This window comes from Bos javanicus, chromosome X, assembly GCF_032452875.1.
Source record: "Bos javanicus breed banteng chromosome X, ARS-OSU_banteng_1.0, whole genome shotgun sequence".
In the NCBI taxonomy this organism is placed as follows: domain Eukaryota; kingdom Metazoa; phylum Chordata; class Mammalia; order Artiodactyla; family Bovidae; genus Bos; species Bos javanicus.
Window position 1 is genome coordinate 141,004,747 of NC_083897.1, and position 21,239 is coordinate 141,025,985.

The 21,239-nt window shown below is 46.1% G+C and overlaps 1 protein-coding gene across 2 annotated transcripts in view; it reads left to right on the forward strand.

Annotated features, from left to right (window-relative positions):
• NLGN4X (neuroligin 4 X-linked) overlaps positions 1–21,239 on the forward strand; it is a 388,593-nt gene that overhangs the window by 20,737 nt on the left and 346,617 nt on the right. For both annotated transcript variants that reach the window (XM_061408220.1, XM_061408219.1), the window contains exon 2: positions 19,792–19,960. The gene's annotated coding sequence lies outside the window, so the exon portion shown is untranslated. The remainder of the gene's footprint in view (positions 1–19,791; positions 19,961–21,239) is intronic.

Consider the following 21,239-nt stretch of genomic DNA (forward strand, 5'->3'; position numbering starts at 1 on the left):
CGTCTCCTTCATCTCCTCTCGTCTGTGACCTTATCCTCCTTGATTTTATTAATGGCTTCGTGATATTAGGTACAGAGTCCCCCCCCGCCCAGTTGGAGTTTGAGTGATGTTGTCGTCTGGGATTTGTGTCTGGGCAAGAAAACCCAGGAAGGTCAGTTGTCTTTCTCAACTCTGTCAAGTGCATCGCCTACCCACAGGCTGAGGTTGACCTGCACAAACCGGGGGAGGCAGGAAATGGGTTTTTTCCCATGTTCAAGTAACAGCCTGGCTCACATTGTCGCAGACCGTTCTTCAGAATCTAGGCACTTAAAAGTCCACGGAGGCGAGGAGGTGGGCTGTCCAGCTGGTCGCCTTGGATGGCAGAGTATTGACTTGGATTATTTAGAATTTCTCTGTAATGGAACTCCATGCCTCCTCCGTCATTTGTTCATCGATTGTCAGTCTTTCCTTCGCATCCATAGGGAGGAGTGGATGTGAAGCTGTGGATATTCAGCATGTGAAGCTGAAAGTGTCAGTGGCTCAGTCGTGTTCGACTCTGTGCGACCCCACGGACTGAAGCCCACCAGGCTCCTCTGCCCGTGGGATTCTCCAGGCAAGAAGACTGGAGTGGGTTGCCATTCTCCAGTGGATCTTCCTGACCCAGGGATTGAACCGGGGTCTCCTGCACTGCAGGCAGAGTCTTTAGAGTCTGAGCCACCAGGGAAGCCCAGTTTCCTGTACGCTTGTTGCTCTCTATGGTGTAACACTAGAATCCAATACTGTGTTGCTCTTCACTTGGTTACTCATCCTTTGCTGCTTTTGCCTGGACACCTTGAGGTCTGTTCTTTTTGAGAGCTGCTAAGTCATGTTATTGTTTAGCTGCTCAGCAGTGTCTGACTCTTGGCGACCACGTGGAGTGTAGCCCACCAGGCTCCTCTGTCCATGAAATTCTCCAGGCAAGAACTCTGCAGTGGGATGGAACACGGGTCTCCTGCATCTTTGCTTCTGAGCCACCAGGGAAGCAGCCATCCTCGGTTGTAGAACCACTGGAGGAAAACTCCCATCTGGGGTTTGGACCTGGGAGGAGGATTCTGTTCTTGGAAGATCTAGAAGAGCAAATGTGACTCTGCTGTTTCCTTGGGACTCTTCCTCTCTTGTGGGTCAGCTCTGCTCAGCACACTGACCCGGGGGAACTCAGCTTGCAAAAATGCCACCTTTCACCTCCGTGGACTGGCAGAGGTCACAGTGTTGTTCACGGTCCCTCGTTGCATTAATCTGCAACCCTCCTGGGCAGCAAATTTCAGAATGGCCTGGGGCTCACTCCTTCTCACAGTTCATCCCAATATTTTTCTATTTCTTCTTGTTGTTAAGTCGCTAATCATGTCTGACTCTTTGCAATCCCGTGGACTGCAGCACTCCAGGCTTCCCTGTCCATCACTGACTCCCAGACTTTGCTCCAACTCATGTCCATCGAGTTGGTGATGCCATCCAACCATCTCATCCTCTGTCTTCTCCTTCTCCTCCTGCCTTCAATCTTTCCCAGCCATCAGTTCAGTTCAGTCGCTCAGTCTTGTCTGACTCTTTGTGACCCCATGAATTGCAGCACGCCAGGCCTCCCTGTCCATCACCAGCTCCCGGAGTTCATTCAAACTCACGTCCATCGAGTCATCAGTCTTTTCCAATGAGTCGGTTCTTTGCATCAGGTGGCCAAAATATTGGAGTTTTAGCTTCAGTATCAGTCCTTCCAGTGAATATTCAGGACTGATTTCCTTTAGGATGGACTGGTTGGATCTCCTATATAGTCACAAAAATGAAACTTGGAGCTGACTGTGGCTCAGATGTTGAGCTCCTTATTGCAAAATTCAGGATTAAATTGAGGAAAGTAGGGAAAACCACCCGGCCATTCAGCTATGACCTACATCAAAGCCCTTATGAATATAAAGTGGAGGTGATGAATAAATTCAAGGGATTAGAGTTTTTTTTTTATCAAGAGGCACAAATTTGAGGGAACAGACTCCTGACCTTTTTTCCACCGGTACCACAGGGAGGGTAGATTTTGAAATGCTCATAGGCACGGGGTCAGCTTTTCACCTTGATTGATACTGTAAAACCTGAGCTTGTCCTCTTAACATTATGGCTGTGGGACTTACTATGAAATTATCATATGCACACAGGTGATTATCATTTCAGCGTATCTTGAGAAGCCTTCTGTTTGGAATTCTATGAGTATACATCATAGAAGCACACTGAAACCTTTTCAAGGACATTTTAAGGACAGTGTGATTTTCTTTGCAAAGAAGGGATGAGAGGCGTCTTATAGGAATATAGAAGTTCTGAAACAAATGTTAGCAGCAATCCTCAGTCTATAAGCCACTGGTTAAACACTAAACAACACAATTTCTCTCTAATTTTCCCTATGTTTTACTATTTTAAATTGTCTGAATATTTTAATAATATAGTTATTTATCTTTGCGTCCTTCTTTATCTGTATGCATGCGTGCTAAGTCGCTTCATTCGTGTCTGACTGCGACCCCATGGACCGTAGCCCACCAGGCTCCTCTGTCCATGGGATTCTCCAGGCTGGAATACTGGAGTGGGTTTCCATTTCCTTCTCCAGGGGATCTTCCCAACTCAGGGATCAAAGCTGTGTTTTTTATGTCTCCTGCCCTTGGCAGGCGGGTTCTTTACCACTAGCACCACCTGTGAAGGACCTTTATCTGTATGTGTGTATGTAAATTTCTTTGTATGTATATCTGCATGCATGTTTCATCAGCATCTACATATCTGTATCTTTATCAATCTATATAATAGCCATATCGTATCAATGACTAGACTAGGTCATGTTGTTCCCACCTGGGTTTATGTCTGAATTGTGTCCATATTCATATCTCTATCTGTATCTTTACTTATGTACATACTATGCATTTACTGGAGCTTCCCTGGTGTCTCAGATGGTGAAGGATCTGCCATGCTGGAGACCTGGGTTCGATCCTTGGGGCAGGAAGATCCCCTGGAGAAGGGAATGGCAACCCACTCCAGTATTCCTGCCTGGAGAATCCGATAGACAGAGGAGCCTGGCGGGCTACAGTCTATGATATCGGAAAGAGTCAGATATGACTAAGCGACTAACACTTTTGTTTTCTTTATATATTTAAATGTATGCCATTCTGAACTCTACATTTCCCAAAGTGTTGCCGCAAAAGCCTCTTTAAGGTTATCGCAAATGTCCCACCAATGTCCATAAGTGTTATTTTCTGTGATTAATTCTCTCAGGAGGTTACATCCTAAGCATTTATTTTCTGTTCTATTACAGGGCATTATAAGATATTGACTATAGGTTATTATGAGATATTGAACGACTACAACAGGTCTTTATTTTATATATAGTAGTTTGTCTCTGCTAACCCAAGGACTTGAAACCTTCCAAAGTAAAATATTTCAACAGTAATATAATCCCTAAGACTTCAAGCACATAAGTTTAAAAACACACACATACCAAAGATAAACAAGTTTACTAATCAAAACAGTATATACATCAGTCTACAAAACGAAATAAGGAATGCCCCTCTAGTGAAGCATGTGGGATTTATATGTATGAATTTGAAAATAAGTTACAGGTGCGATATCCCTCCCAATATCCCTCCAGTATATACATCAGTCTACAAAACGAAATAAGGAATGCCCCTCTAGTGAAGCATGTGGGATTTATATGTATGAATTTGAAAATAAGTTACAGGTGCGATATCCCTCCCAATATCCCTCCCTGCCTTTCCCTCTTGGTAACCGTAAGTTTGTTTCATCTGTGAGTCTGTATCTGCTTTGTATATAAGTGCCTTTGTACTATATCTCGAGTGCCGGGGACCAGCCCCGGTGGATCCAGGGTATTCGAAGTGGGGACGGCGTCGGCGAGGATCAGGAAACAACTGCTTAATTAAACGTTAATTAAGGATATAAAGAGTAATAGAATGAGGATAGCTCAGTGAAGAAATTCAGTGGAGAAAAGAGGCTGAATAATTCAGCCAGAAGGTAAGAGAAAGAACGACATGGTGAGACCAAGTTTCGGTGAACAAGGCCCGCACTTTATTTTCCAAAGTAGTTTTTATACCTTAAGTTATGCATAGAGGATAATGGGGGAAGGGGTAGAGTCCTGCAGTAAGCCAGGCTTTCTTCCTGCAAACTTATCATATGCAAAAGTTTAGGTGATTTGCATCATCTTTTGGCCCGGAGGCCTTTTTCTCTAAAGGTGATTATTCTCAAGTCGGGCGCCAGCCTCCAAAAAGCATTAGATAAAGTTGCATTCCTACAGAGCAAAGGTGTGGTGGGCTATAACAAGAAAAAGAATTAACTCAAGGGTCCCAGGTTACAAACATTAAAGCTACTACTTACACCAACTATATTAATCAATACACTGCCAGGGACACAGCAGGCAAGGGATATGGAAACTTAGCAGCAACCATTGGCCCAACAAGTGAAAATCCCTTCACCAATACAATTTCTAATCAATCTTTTAACTACTCAAAAGAATCTGTGTTTAGACAGTTTAGAACATCTCCTGCCTCTCACAGTTGGGAGGCTCTGAACAATCACATGTGGCCGGAAAAACCTATTCAGGCAGGCTAGAGGATTTCCAAAGGAGTTTGTAGGTTAAACACTGTCACACCCAGGAATTATTAACTGGAGCTGTAAGCTAACTTTTTTCAGAGAGGTAGTGGGGGACAGCCCCCCGTAAAGTCAGAGGTGTAGGTGAAAGCACAAAGCAGAGAGTAGGCAGACTCTGGTTTTGGGGGTAGATTGCTCGAGAATTTCCAGGGAGACTCCTGAGGCTTGATCCCGCCTTTGCGTATGTCAAGCCTCCTTCCTCATGACCTTTGCCACGGGCGGGGCTCCCCACACTGGAGACTCAACTTGTAAGTGATACTGTGTGTTTGCCTTTGTCTGGCTAAATTCACTCAGTGTGATCATCTCTGGATCCCACCGGGTTGCTGCAAATGACATTATTCCATCCTCTGTTACAGCCGAGTAGTGTTGCTTTGTATGTACGGAGCGCATCTTTATGCACTCACCTGTTGATGGGCATTGAGGTGCGTTCTCTGTGTTCACCGCTGTGAACATTACGATGCCTGTATTGTTTCAAATTCGAGTTTTTGCCTTTTACAGATGTATGCCCAGGAGGCAGGCTTGATGGATCATATGGTACCTCTCATTTTCATTCTTTTAAGGAACCCCTGTTGCTCTTCTTGGGGTCTGCACCAATTTCCATTCCCAGCAGCCGTGAGGAGGGTGCCTTTTCTCCACGCCATCTTAAGCATTAATTGCTTGCAGATTTTTTGATGATGCCCATTCTGACCCAGTGTGAGGTGATAAGCTCCTTGCAGTTCTCATTTGCATCTCTTTTATAATTAACGACGTTGAGCACCTTTCAGCGTCTGTTGACCAACTGTATGTCTTCTTTGGAGAAATGTCTATTTAGATCTTCTGCCCGTGTTCCGATGGGGTTGTTTGTGTTTTTCTGTCCTTGGGTTGTGTGAGCTGTTTGTTTATTTTGGAAACTAAGCCCTTGTCCGTCCTGGCTCTTGGACGTGTTCTCTCTCATTCTGTAGGTTGTCTTTTCATTTCGTTTGTGACTTCCTTTGCTGTACAAAAAGCTTTCAAGTTTGATTAGGTCCAGTTTGTTTATTTTTGCTCTTATCTGTTTGCCTTTGGAGACTGACTTAAGAAAACATTGCTGCAATTTATGTCAGAGAACGTTGTGCCTGGGTCTTCTCCTGGGAGTTGTACGGTGTCATGTATTATAATAAAGTCTTTCAGCCATTTTGAGTTTATTTTTATATGTGGTGTGAAAGACTGTTCTAACTTCATTGATTTACATGCAATGTCTTTATTTTTTGACTGGTAGAGGGTATATTTATAACTTATTTTCAGATTCATACATATAAATTCCACATGCTTTACCAGAGGGGCATTACTTATTTCGTTTTATAGATTGATGTATATACTGTTTTGATTTGTAAACTTGTTTATCTTTGGTGTGTGTGTGTTTTTAAACTTATGTGCTTGAAATCTTAGGGATTATTTTACTGTTGAAGGTTTCAAGTACTTGCAAGAAAAAAAAGAAAGACAATGGAACAATGAACCCCAAGTACCCCATCATTCAACCTTAACAATTATGAATGCCTGATCTAAGTGTTCCTATGTAACGCCACGCCCCCCCAGCAAATCTCATTATGGGGACGTATGATTCGTGCCATGACATGTCAGTCCACTTCTTAAAGATGAAAAAGGGCTATTTTTTTCCCCATATGTAACAGTTGTATCTTTACTACCTCTAAAAATTATTGACAGTTTCTCAGTATCACCAACAATGAAGTCATGAAAGTCAGAGGATTTTGATTTTTTTTTACTAGTTTGCTAACTTACCCAAGGTCCGTGCGTTGCAATAGGTTGATGTATCTTTTGAGTTTTGTCTGTCTCTGACTCTCTGTATTTTTTCTTGCGAATTCTTATTGGAGGAACCGCTCTTTTTATCCTATGTGAAAGTAGGTTATAGACTCAGCAAAAAGTAGTACTCAAGTTATTTTTAAAAGAACCAGAGTGTTTCCTGTAATACTCAGTCTTAGCTTACCAGCTCCTTAGGGAGGAAACCTGCCTTACCCAAGCCATTGTTCTCCATAGAAGGAAAGCTTTGTGAGTATGGACTGGTGTGACTGGGTCCCTTCTGGGATCACTGGTACCTATTTTATCTGGTACCCATTGGAGAGGCAGAGATGGAGAGACTTGGATGGTAAACTTTGCCCCATCATTACAAAGGCATCTATACAGACACATATTCCTGCATTTTTATCCCCCTTTGCTAGCTCAGGTGCTGTGCTTAGTTCCTCAGTGGTGTCTGACTCTTTGTGAGCCCATGAAGTGCAGCCCTCCAGGATTCCTCTGTCCATGGGTTTCTCCAGGCAAGAATCCTGGAGTGGGTAGCTAGTCCCTTCTCCAGGGGATCTTCCCAACCTAGGGATCAAACCCAGGTCTCCCGCATTGCAGGTAGATTCTTTACCAGCTGAGCCACCAGGGAAGCCCAAGAATACTAGAGTGGGTAGCCTATCCCTTCTGCAGGGGATCTTCCTGACCCAGGAATCCAACTGGGGTCTGCTGCATCGCAGGCACATTCCTTACCAGTTGAGCCATCAGGGAACCCCTGGCTGCTGCTGCTGCTGCTAAGTTGCTTAAGTCGTGTCCCACTCTGTGTGACCCCATAGATGGCCTCCTACCAGGCTCCTCTGTCTCTGGGATTGTCCAGGCAAGAACACTGGAGTGGGTTGCCATTTCCTTCTCCAATGCATGAAAGTGGAAATTGAAAGTGAAGTTGCTCAGTCCTGTCTGACTCTTAGTGACCCCACAGACTGCAGCCTACCAGGGTCCTCCGTCCATGCGAGCTCATGCTTAACCCAATTTTATCAATTTTTTTCTTTTTTAAGAAGAAGTGTGTTGATTGATTTTTGGCTGTGCTCCTGGGTCTTCATTGCTACCCATGGGCTTTTTCTCGTTGCAGCAATGGATTTGGGGAGGGTGGGTGGACTTTACTGTCTAGTTGCAGAGCACAGGCTCTCGGGCAAGTGTGCTTCAGTAGTTGGGGGTTGTGGTTCCCAAACCTCCTGAGTGTAGGGTCAGTAGTTGTGGAGCACAGGCTTAGTTGCCTGGGGGTCGTAGTTCCCAGGCCAGCGATGAAACCCACGTCCCCTGCATTGACAGGTGGATTCTTACCCACTGGGCCAACAGAGAAGGCCACATCTTATCAGTTTGGTTAATAGTCCATGCTGTGTATGAAATTCACAAAAATAAAGACTAAACACTCGCAACATAAGCTACACAATTAGAGGGCTTCCCTGGTGGCTCAGCTGGTAAAGAATCCACCTGCAGTGTGGGAGCCCTGGGTTGGATCCCTGGGTTGGGAAGATCCCCTGGAGTAGGGAAAGGCTGCCCACTCCAGTATTCTGGCCTGGAGAATCCCATGGACTATACAGTCCATGGGGTTGCAAAGAGTCGATACCACTGAGCGACTTTCACTTGCATCATTCTCATGGGGCCCCTGGTTAAGACATTTTTGGGTCCGGTGACTAACCGAGGGGCTTTCTCATCACTGTTGGTCTGTCTCATCCTTTCTCCACACCACGGGTTTCCTGAGACATGACTGATACATTGTAAGTGGAAGGTAACTTCCCTGTTGGCTCAGATGGTAAAGCATCTGCCTGCGATTCGGGAGACCCAGGTTGGATCCCTGGGTCGGGAAGATCCCCTGGAGAAGGAAATGGCAACCCACTCCAGGACTCTTGCCTGGAAAAATCCCATGGGCGGAGGAGCCTGGTAGGCTACAGTCCATGATGTGGCAAAGTGGAAGGTGTCCAGTCTGAGGATTTGATACCCTTATATATTGTAGAATAATTGCCACCATGGTATTAGCCACCAGCCCCGTTATGCCACACAATTATCCTTTCTTATTTGTGGTGAGCACCTTGAAGACCTATTCTCAACAGTTTTCAAGTGGAGGAGACAGTCCAGTGAGTCCCCTGCATATGAACTTTCAAGTTGTGAACTTTGAAAGAAGTGGGTGTATTCTAAACCCAGGGTACTGCTTGTGTTAGCTCGGTCCCTGGGCTCACTCTGATGGACTTTGAAATAAATCGGACTTAAGAACGTGGTCTCCGTACAGGACGAGTTCATGGGTAGGGGACTTACTGTGTTGTCAGACCTTATCTCCTAACTGAAAGCTTTTACCCTTTGGCTGATGTCTCCCCATTTCCTCCATCCCCCAGCCCCTGACAACCACCGCTGTACTGTCTGATTCTAAGTTTATTTCATCCTTCAGCACAATGGCATAGACCTTTTCAGTCAGTGGGTCCATATTTGAGAAAAAAAAATACCTCTTGGATTTCTAACTTGTAGAGAAAAAGAAAAGGGATGATGTTATTATCATTGATGTTGTCAAATAAGAGGGAATTTCCTTGTCTTGGCAGAGTGGTAAAGAATCAACCTGCCAATGCAGGAGACCAGGGCTCAGTCCCTGAGTGGGGAAGATCCCCTGGAGAAGGAAATGGCAACCCACTCCAGTATCCTTGCGTGCTGCTGCTGCTGCTGCGTCGATTCAGTAGTGTCCGACTCTGTGCGACCCCATAGATGGGAAGCCCACCAGGCTCCCCCGTCCCTGGGATTCTCCAGGCAAGAACAGTGGAGCGGGTTGCCATTTCCTTCTCCAATGCATGAAAGTGAAAAGTGCAAGTAAAGTCGTTCAGTCGTGTCCGACTCTTCGAGACCCCATGGACTGCAGCCCACCAGGCTCCTCCACCCATGGGATTTTCCTGGCAAGAGTACTAGAATGGGGTGCCATTGCCTTCTCTGATTCTGGCCTGGAGAATCCCTATGGACAGAGGAGCCTGGCGGGCTACAGTCCATGGGGTCTCAAAGAGTCAGATGCTACCGAGTTCATGCACTTGGGACTCTGTTAGCCTAGTATGCATGCCAGGCATGATCAGAAAAACTGGGCAAACTCTTTGCCATGAGAGGTAGTAATTGTATTATTTTGGAAGCTCGTTTTATACAAACTAGGCTTTTTTGAATTATGTCGGTTGTAATGCGAAGGAGGGTGATGTTGGAGACAGTCATTATTATGTTCTTGACCTCAAAGGAAGATGGAATTGACTTGTATAAGGGAGCACTTCAGAGCAAATAAAAAGCGAAAACACGAACAGGAAAATCTCAACCACTGTGTTTCAGAACAAAGTGCCGAGCAAAATGCAGCAGCTGCTGCTGCTGCTAAGTCGCTTCAGTCGTGTCCAACTCTGTGCGACCCCATAGATGGCAGCCCACCAGGCTCCCCCATCCCTGAGATTCTCCAGGCAAGAATGCTGGAGTGGGTTGCCATTTCCTTCTCCAATGCATGAAAGTGAAAAGTGAAAGTGAAGTCGCTCAGTCGTGTCTGACTCTTAGCGACCCCATGGAATGACCCCTAGCTTATCTAAACCTGGACAAAATCGCGTTGCAGTTGGAAAACTCGGTAGATGAGGGTTGAGACAGTGTTCGAACATTTGATGCCTGGAATACGATTTGCACTTCTATAGATGAGCACGAATGGGGGAGAGCTGCCCGTTGTTGAGAAGTGATTGGCATCAGTGGAAACCATAGAGGCGTTCTTTGCAGAGTTTCTGATGCTTTGAAAGTGGTGTTGCATTGATGAATTAAAATTAGATTCTTGAGCAAAATAAGAAGTGTTAATATTCTGTGAGTGATCACAAGATGGATTTTTGTGGGGACAAGGTGTTTTTGAGACATGCTATTGTTAACCTCAGAGGTTCAGATTTAATATCGCTGACCCCAAAGAAGGCAGTGTAAGATCTGTGATAAGTGACCACATTATAACTTACTTTGTATTATCATTTTTAATTTCTCTAAGACCTGGGCACCTTTTCCCTTTTTTTATGATAAAAGGATTGTGCAGAAACAGTGATTTCCATTCAGGTGGTTATAAATAGCAGTACACTGCCTTGCTTCAGTTAAACTGCTGATACCAACTGCATAATGGTCCCTCACAACCTGGATGCTGCTGCTGCTGCTGCTAAGTCACTTCAGTCGTGTCCGACTCTGTGCGACCCCATAGACGGCAGCCCACCAGGCTCCCCTGTCCCTGGGATTCTCCAGGCTACACCCTAACTAATACTTAACAGTTTGTCTCTAAAACTGGGTCCTGACGTTTGCTGTTTTTTTTTTTCTTCTACAAACATTTCTTTAGTCTGTATGTTTGCTACAATGGATAAGTATTTCATCGTATTCAGTTTGTAGTTGGTAAACAGGAATGCTCCTTTTCCCGTCTGTGTTTTTAAGACTCTCCCTTATATGTTTGAAGTGTCGATACCGTGGCAACAATGTGTAAACTAATGGCTAGAGCAGATTTAAAATGAGTGTCTGAACCACAAGGAAAGAGAGAGGTGAAGAATCTGGGCTCTGGGATAGTAGAGGCGAGGAAAAGTCAGTTCAGTACTTAGTCATGGCAGAGAGCTTTCTTTCATTTTTTTTTTTTAAGGTTATTTTGTTTTATTATGCTTTGCAAGGTGTTTGTCATCTCCAGCAATTCCTTTACCATGTTTTGTTTTAATATATATTATTTACTTTTGGATTATTATATCATTTATTTTACATTATTAGTTTGGGATGTGCTGGGTCTTCCTTGCCATACCAGCTTTCTCTAGTTGCGATTCACGGACTTTTTATTGTGGTGGCTCGTCTCCTCGTGACTTCCGGGCTCCAGGTGGACTCATGGACTCAGTACTTGTGGTTCAGGGGCATAGTTGTCCCGTGGCCCGTCAGATGGCGAACGGGCTGAGCTGTCCCGTGACAAGTCAGATCTTCCCTGACCAAGAACGGAACCAGTGTCCCTGCATTGGCAGGTGGATCCTGAACCACTGGGCCGCCAGGGCCGTTGCTGGGAAAGAGCTTTGGATGCTTGCGTGCAAACTGTTCCCAGGGGCCGTCTGGTTCCCATTCTCCTTCCATTTCTGGCGGGGTCCTGTATGCAAGTGGCTTCTGCAGGGAACACACCTTCTGGCTTCATGCAAATGTGTAGAGGGGAGTTTTTTGTATAAAGGAAAAATACAATGAAATAACCTGGTTGAAAGCAAACCATCCTGCCCGTGGTTAGAATGTTGTGGTTCCAGGATTCCAAATGTGTGTCACACACACACACACACACACACACACACCTGGAGCAATTTTCTTCTATTTCTTTCCAGGATTAACACTTAGACACTAAAAGCCAAAAATCCAGAAGCCCGACCATCTCATTTAGAAGATAAACCCGGCCCGGTGAGTCGACCTGTCCTTCTCCAAAAGATATGATGCGTTCCCAACCCCGAGGACCTCCGAAGGTGACCTGGGTTGAAACTGTGGGCTTTGCAGATGGCATGAAAGATGAGGTCATCGGAGCAGGCTGTGATCTCACATCCCTTTAAGAGGGGCAGACGCCACGTGCAGACACAGACAAGGCAGGGTGGAACAGACAATGCGTGAGGGGAAGATGGTGGTGTGAGTGCCTGGCAACAGCTCCGAGTCAGGGAGCGCCCACCCTGGCCAAGAGCCTTCTGATTCTAGAACACAGCAGGGAGCACCCTCCCAGGGAGTCTTCAAAGGCAGGGAGGGCACCTTGAGTTTAGGACTTCTGGCTTCCAGAATCAATAGTTCCTACGGTTTTTTTTTTTTTATTAAAGAATTTTTTTTTTGCTCACCGAACATTTTTAATTGGAGTGTAGTTTGCTTTAAAATGTGCTGTTCGTTTCTGCTGATACATACATCCCCTTCCTCATTTTATTTTTATTTTTGGCTGTGCTGGGTCTTTATTGCTGCACCTGGGCTTTTGCTAGTTGCAGAAAGAGGTGGGGGGTGTCTACTCCCCAGTAGACTTCTGATTGCAGTGGCTTTCTCTGGTTGCCGGGCCCAGGGCAGCGCATGGGCTTAGTTGCTCTGACGCCATGTGGGATCTTCCTGGGCCCGGGATCGAACCCGTGTCCCCTGCATGGGGGCCGCATATCTGCTGCATCACCAGGGAAGCCCTCATGAGGATCACTAGGATGGCGCTCTACCCTTAAAGAGCATCACCTGTCCCGGGGCGAGGATGGGTCCCCCTTCCTTTTTAATCACAGCGCTTACAAGGGAGGCAGCTTCCTGTCCCCTTGACTGTGAAATGAGTGGGTTGGACCCATCCCCAGATCCTCTCCAGCTCTTAATTCTGCCTGATTCGAGAGCCGTGATCATTGTAATTAAGACTCTCCATGTGAATAGGGCTCGTTGGACACCGTGATTATCGAGACCACACGCTGTGGGGATTTTACTCAGTGTCTTGGCGACCTCGTGAGACATCACAGACATATTGGGAAAAGGGCGGGGCTGAGGGGGAGCGGTTTGCAATTTGAACTGTGCCACTGAAATCGAATGCAGGGGGATGGACATCTTAAGTGACAGCCAGCCCATCCCGACCCTGGATCCTTAAAGCTCAGGGTGGCCTTTATGTCAGGAAATCGAAACTGCCCTGAAATTAACCCTGGACAGAGAGGTGTTAGTTGCTCAGTCGTGTCTGACTCTCTGCAACCCTGTGGACTGTAGCCCGCCAGGCTCCTCTGTCCATGGGATGCTCCAGGCAAGAATAGGGGAGTGGGTTGCCATGCCCTGCTCCAGGGGATATTCGTGATCCAGGGTCTCCTGCACTGCAGGCAGACTTGTTACCATCTGAGCCACCTGGGAAGCCCCCAGAGATGTAGGGTTTGTCCTATCTCATCTTCAGCTTTCTCTCCAGCGTCCAACACTAAGCAAACAGGAGCTGCCACGTCGGTTTGCCCCCGTGTATTTCTCCACTTGCAGCTCACGGATTGTAAACAGTTAAGCAAATAGCAAACCTTTTGACTTAGGCGTGTTTGCACGAGATGACCCGCTGTCCAGCCCTTCACGCCTTCTCTCTTCTCTGCTCCCCGAGGACGGTATTTCTTGACCTTGAGCAACTGTTTGGATGGGAACGTGGAAAACAATCTCCCAGTCGCCGTGAGTGTCAGAACCTTTAGAAGTGCAGTCGTGTGTTTTAACACGCTGGGCAGTCCTGGGCGGGCATCGGACTTGCCGTGGGGGTGGCTAGATAAGTGGGAGACACTGTCTTGGTCTTGGAGTCTTGTGGTCTGTTGGAGGACTCAGATGCTAACATACGTTCAGGTGATATCATTCCTTGAATCAGGGTGACGTCGTTTTTATGGCCCTAGGGGAGAACAGCCAGGAGGGGGAATGCTTCTTCAGGCCGAGTTCACGGGACGCCTTCCTAAAGAACTGACACCTGCCTGCTGGGAGGGTCTTGGACAGATCATGAAGGATGGGGGCATTGGGGGTCAGAGAAGTGTAAAGTTTAGAGCAGCTGCTGAAGACTCCTTACTCTTTCATGGCCCATGAAAGAGTTGGAGGGCTTCCCTGGTGGCTCAGATGGTAAAGAATCTGCCTACGATGCAGGGGACCCAGGTTGCCTTCCAAAGGGGGTGTTCACTGGCTATGTGTTGAAGAAAGGAGCAATTGTCAGGCACCCTATATGTATTCACTGAGAGAATGAAGAAATCAAACGTAGCCTGTTAACAAGTGTTAACAACTGAGGCATCACTGTTGGACTTGTAGGTGAGTCAGAGAGGCTGGAGAAACCACCTCTGTCATTGAATCAGTTTATGGTCGGAGCAGCTGGCCACAGAGGCAAGATGGGTCTTCTTTGATGGCTCAGCTTGTTTATAGACCAACACGATTTACTAAAATATAGGGCTTTCCCTGGTGGCTCAGATGGTAAAGAATCCACCTGCAATGCGGGAGACCTAGGTTCAATCCCTGGGTCTGGAAGATCCCCTGGAGAAGGGAATGGCAACCCACTCCGGTATTCTTGCCTGGAGAATCCCATGGACAGAGGAGCCTGGCGGGCTACTGTCCACCGCAAGGAGTAGGACACGACTGAGCCACGAACACTATTTTGTCCATTTAGGTTATTCTAGAATATCAAGCAGAGTCCCCTGTGCTATACAGCGGATTCCCGTTAGTTATCTATTTAATAACTAGTATCAATAGTGTATGGGCTTCCCTGGTGGCTCAGCCGGTGAAGAATCCACCTGCAATGTGGGAGACCTGGGTTTGATCCCTGGGTGGGGAAGATCCCCTGGAGGAGGGCAAGGCTACCCTACTCCGGTATTCTGGCCTGGAGAATCCCGTGGACTGTGTGGTTCATGGGGTCGCAAAGAGTCGAACATGACTGAGCGGCTTTGGCAGTATCAGTGGTGTCTCTCTGCCAGTGCCAAATCTCCCAGTTCATCCCACTCACCTGCTCCCTGTGGTATCCATAACATCTGTTCTCTACATCTGTGTCTCCTTCTTTTTTCTCAATAAGATCATCTCTACAAAAAATTTTTTTTTCAGATTCCGCAGAGAAGTGGCATCCTCTCCAGTCTATTTTTTTTTCAACTATTCTTGCTCCATTTTTGCAAGTCATAGATTGAGTAAAATGAGTACCCTGTTCAGAAACCACCCACGAGCACAGACATCTTCCATCACCCATCCCACCCCCACCCCCCAGCTTCATTCATCCCTTCTCAGAGCGTCGCGATCCACCCGAGCTGAGATGCTCGGACATCCGCTGCTCTTGTTCTTTGTGTGTTTCCTGTTGTTGATTCTTCCCAGCCGCTCCTTCAACCTGGACTACCCTTGTATTCCCCTCTCCCCTATTGTTTGGGGAAAACTGTGCTCACAGACTCAACGATCCTCTGACCCCAAATGTGTGGGTTCCCCTACTCCACCAAGTCATAGCCTGTGACTCCAGCTGGGTGTCCCCCAATTCCGTTCAATGTGTCACTAATTGGAGTTAGCACAGACCCCACCGGTGAAAGACTCAGCCCCATGAGGCTGCTCCCTGACCCCCAATTCTTCTGCCAGTTGCAAGCAGAAGGTCCTTGCAGTAGGTTGCAAGCCGATGACCCCCTGCTTTGCTTCAACTTCCCTATAAATGGAAGGTTCCTTTACCTTCCTGGGTGGTGCTAGTGGTAAAGAACCCACCTACCAATGCAGGAGACTAAAGAGACTCGGCTTCCATCCCTGGGTCGGGAAGATCCCCTGGAGGAGGGCATGGCAACCCACACCACTGTTCCTGCCTGGAGAATCTCATGGACAGAGGAGCCTGGTGGGCTACAGTCCAAGGGGTCGCAAAGAGGGGGACACGACTGAGTGACTAACACACACAGTTAGGAGCTTTGTGCCAGAAGGCAGGGGCAGAGAGTTACATGTATATTTTCGCTATTTCACATGCGGGCATCCTTTGTCCGTCGCATGAGGCTACGGGTCTGCTCCTCTCACACCCTCCCCTCTCTCCGACGGGCACTATTGGCCCCCCTCTTTGGTACTCAACCGTTTCTACCACTGTAGCCAGGCCACCTCTGACACTTCCCAGGTGTGTGAATTGCAATAGCTGATTTTTCCCGTTTCACTTTTCTCCTCCTCGAAGAGGCTTATACGAGAGTCCCTGCTTGTAGAGATGGTTGCAACATAGGCCGAGGAATCGGTGAAAGCTCACTGAAATGCAGGCACATAGTCAGTACCAGAGGCAGGTTTTTCGTATTATTTATCTTTGACCTTGTGCTCCTCCTTCTCAGCCTAAAATAGCTCACAAAGAAGGGCTGCGTATGAATGACTCTTAACATGAACCCCACATTCCTTTCCGTGACCTATTTGGCTTTGCAGAAGGAGCTTCCCTGCCTGCCTACAAGCTCCGTCACGTAGGGGTCTCTGAAGACATCGCTGCTGGTATACCAGCTGTCTTTAGGTTTCGTGGTCCAATCAAGCAAAGTTAGCACACGGCCACTGCCCCTGCCTTCTTCCCACGTAAGGTAGGCTGTACACCGTTGCTTTCTTCTTAAAAAATATTAATTGATCTGTCTATTTTTGGCTGTGCTGGGTCTTTGCGGCTTCACAGACTTTGTCTAGTTGCGGTGCCTGGGCTTCCCATTGCGTTGGGTTTATCTTGTCGTGGACCGCAGGCTTAATAATAGCTCTGGCACATGGGCTTGGGTGCTCTGTGACACGTGGAATCTTCCCTGACCAAGGATCGCACCCATGTCCCCTCATTGGCAGGCAGATTGTTATTTCATCTCCTGCTTGCTTCCCTTTCCGTGCTCGCCCAAACTCGAAGGCATTTTCACTCTTTGGCTACATGTGTAGGTTGAAACGTTTTTCTGCTTTGCCCTCACGAGGGGGTGTTCATTGGCTATGTGTTGAAGAAACGGGCAATTTTCAGGCACCCTATACGTATTCACGGAGAGAATGAGAACATCAAATGTTGCCTGTTAATAAGCATTAGCAACCGAGGCATCACTGGTGGACTTGTAGGTGAGTCAGGCTGGAGAAACCACCTCTGTCATTGAATCGGTTTATGGTCGGAGAAGCTGGCCACATGAGGCAAGGTGGGTCTTCTCTGACGGTTCAGCTTGTTTACAGACCAGCACAATTTACTAAAATATATGGACTTCCCTGGTGGCTCAGATGGTAAAGAATCCGCCTGCAATGCGGGAGACCTAGGTTCAATCCCTGGGTCTGGAAGATCCCCTGAAGAAGGGAATGGCAACCCACTCTAGTATTCTGGCGTGGAGAATTCCCTGGACAGAAGAGCCTGGCAGGCTACAGTCCACGGGGTCAAAAGAATCAGACACGACTGAGCAACTGGCACTTTGATACATGAATGGATCATTCAACATCCTTCTGGGATTTGTTTCTAAATGTCTACTTATCTTTGAAGATCTCTGCCGGTATTCGTGTCCCGTGAATTTTTAGTTTCTTTTTCTGTATTATTTTAAAGACACTGTCATAGAAAAGCTTTATCAAATTTCCCATTCTAGTCCACACCTAGAAACTTTAGAGGGATACGGTTTAGGAACGTTAAGGATTTTGGACTTTAATCCTTTTAAGTCTTACGTGAAAGCTATAAATGTTCATTGCAGCATTGTTTCTTTGTGCCATTTGCGGGATAACGACTCTAGTACTTTTTAATTTTGTTGTAAAGATTGGGTTCAAAATTAGCAAAGTGAATACGAAATGAATTTCTTGAGAATCATCAGAATTCTGGGATGTTCTCGGCAGCGTAGAACTGTGTACAATTGATTATCTGTATTTTCAGTTACTCTTTAAATGCTAAGGAAAATTTTTCTCTGTTTCTCCTCGCTGGATTTTCCTAATGCTAAAAATGAAACAATTCGAGCATTGCTTAAAGTTGGGAGCCAATCCAAGACAGAAACACATGTTTTATTAAATATGCATCTTTTCAAAACCGAATGTGGTTTGGAAGATTGTGACAGAAAAGAGATAAAGTCTGGGTTAGATACATTAGGGTGCAAATTAAGATGATTTATGTTAATTGGAACATTTATCTGCACATTCAGACATGTCTGGGACACCCTGCTCAAACCTCTCAATAAGTACAATTCTCATCTGAGCATGCATTTTACTTAATTTGTTTAGCTACTCATGAAAGTCTATCAAAATTCAGCCTCTCCCATTTTTCATTTAGAAATTCAGCAAGTCACTGAGATCCAAAAGACAGTTAAATGATGAATGATACTAGGTTTTTTTTAATTTAAAAATATCTCTGAAATATCTTGTGGTCTTAAAGACAGTTTTTATATTTTCCCCTTTCTGTATATGTGTGTGCAAGAAGACAATACATGATGGCGGACACCAGATTTTTCTTTTCTTTTGAACTTTTTTATTATTTTGTATTGGGGTATAGCCAGTTAACAGTGTTGTGATGGTTTCAGGTGAGTAGCAAAAGGGACTCAGCCATACACATACATGGATCCATTCTCTCCCAAACTCCCCTCCCATCCAGGCTGCCACATGACATGGAGCAGAGTTCCCTGTGCTGTCCAGCAGGTCCTTGTTGGTTCTCCTTGTTAAGTACAGCAGTGTGTCCATGTCCATCCCAGACTCCCTGACTATCCCTTCCCCCATCCTTCCCCCTGGTGACCATAAGGTTATTACAGAGGATTGAGCAGAGTTCCCTGTGCTGTCCAGCAGGTCCTTGCTGGTTCTCCATGTTAAACACAGCAGTGTGTCCGTGTCCATCCCAAACTCTCTGACTATTCCTTCCCTCCTCAGCAACCATAACAAGTCTAAAAAGAAACGATACAAATGAACTTAGAAAACAGAGACTCTCAGACTTAGTAAACAAACTTATGGACACTAGAGTTTGTTTTTAAACAAATCTCTCTGAAATATTTTAGGTTTTCAATATGCACTTGTATTTTCCCATTTTGTCTATGCGTGTGCTGGACTACATGCAGATACTGGTCATGAGGGATGTGGAAACCTCAGGCCCCCTTAGCTGTAATCCTGGCTCCGACTTCTTGAGGGCTTCCCTGGTGGCTCAGTCGGTAAAGAATTCGCCTGTAATGCAGGAAACTTGGGTTCGATCCCTGGGTGGGGAAGATCCCCCAGAGAAGGGAATGAGAACCCACTCCAGTATCCTTGCCTGGGGAATCCCATGGACAGAGGAGCCTGATGGGCTGCAATCCATGGGGTTGCAGAGAGTGGGACACCAGTGAGTGCCTTTCACTTCACTTACTTGAACCTTATTTATTTGGCCGCAGTCGGTCTTGCTTGCTGTCCATGGAGGCTTCAGTCTTTGTTGTGGCTTTGGAGCTCTTGTGGGGAACTCTGTGGCATTGGAGCTCTTGTGACAGCTTGTGGGCTCTTTAGTCACTGCATGTGGGATTTAGTTCCCTGACCAGGGATGGAACCAGGGCCCCTGCGTTTGGAATGCAGACTCTTAGCCATTGCACCACCAGGAAAGCCCTTGATATTTCTTTTCTAGTATCCTCAAATCTTTCGCAAAGTGTGTGCTCAATGAACATTTCTGAAATGAAATAACCTAGGATTTCTTGGCAGTGTTTTCTGTACAGCATTTGTTGTTGTTCTTTAGTCGCTAAAGAACAAGTTCTTACAGTCGCTGGACTGTAGCCTGCCAGGCTCCTCTGTCCATGGGATTCTCCAGGCAAGAATACTGGAGTGAGTTGCCCTTCCCTCCTCCAGGGGAATCTTCCTGACCCTGGGAGCAAACCTACATCTCCTGCATTGGCAGGTGGATTTTTTACCACTCAGCCACCTGGGAAGCTCACAGTATTTAGCTACCAGGGAATAAAATCATATTCGTACCCTATTGAAAAGTCCTAGCTTCATCAACGGCATCTTTTATGAAAGTACTTATGTCCCTGTTACCTTATGTTCTAGGTATCTGCTGGACCTGCTGCCCAGGGCCATTTGGAATGGCTGTGAACACCTCTAGGAAACCCCAGGTCTTCGGTCGTAGAGATGACATTATTTGGAGAAGCTTCCTTGAATCGTTGTCATAGAGTGGAGTAGACCGTTCTTAGCTTCTGCATCGAATATTCTGCTAGAGGTCTGTATACTTTGACTTATGTGTTTGCTGCATCCTAAGACGCCAGCAACGTGACATAAGATGTTCATGCTAGGATTTGCTAATATATGAGTAGCTCATCAATACTGGTGAAACTTGAGAACTCAATATCAGTCATCTCAAGGGATTTTTTTTTTGAATCTGCATTTGTTCTTCATTGCGGAATGCAAGCTTGGTAACTGTGGTACACGGGCTTAGTAATTGTGGTACACGGGCTTACTAGTTCTGGTACACAGGCTTGGCTGCCCCGAGCATGTGGCATCCAAGTTCCCCAATCAGGGATGGAACCCACGTCTCCAGCATTGGCAGGTGGATTCTTAACCACTGGACCATCAAGGAAGTTCAGTTTTTGAAAGAAACTGTCACCGATGAGTCAATAACGTAATAATTATAGTGTAAGTTTTTTTACAGGTGGTATCTATATGGTAGCTTATAACTTTATGTCCTATACTGTGAAACTGCATAATAAAATGTAATTTCTTACTAATTTTTAATGAATCAGCAGTTTGTTGTTATATTTATCTGTTTTCAAGACATCTGTAATATGTCCTCCAGCACAAATGTAATAGACCCATCGATACTTTTCTTTCCCCCCGCCCAATAAGTGATTTATCATTTTGGTAGTTCTTTGCTGACACACACACACAAAACTTGTGAAATGGACACTGAGCTGTGGGTGTGAACCAAGGCAGGACCTCTGATCAAGGGAAAGAGAAACAGAGCCGGTTTGTAAGTTGTGACATGTAATCCTGCTATGTTATAATAGCTCCTGGTCCATGGATGCTTGCTATTCCCATCCGCATCACTGGGGCACTGAGGCTCTTTGGTCCTGATACAAAGTAACCTTTGATGGAAACCGTGTCAGGCTGAGATTCTCACAGTCTGGGGACTGAGAGGGAGACAGAAAGAAGGTTTTATTGCTCCACCTGATAGAATGTGTCTTGATAGTCTGACTGCCCACTTTGAGCCCTACACCGCCATTAATAGCGCGGTGATCTTGGGTGAGTTCCCTAATACCTCCTTCGTGTTTTTTTTTTTTTTCCAATTAAAGGAGATAATGCTGTCTTTTGCACTCATTGAGAGGATGAAAAGAGTCCGAATGGGCATTCTCTAGTGGTCCAGTGCTTAGAACTTGGTGCTTTCATCACCGGGACCCCGGGTTCCATCCTTGGTCAGGGAAATAAGATCCGAAAAGCCAAAAATGAAAGAGTCCATGCGTAAAGCAGTATGTTTAAGGTTGACCCACCATATATATATGGGC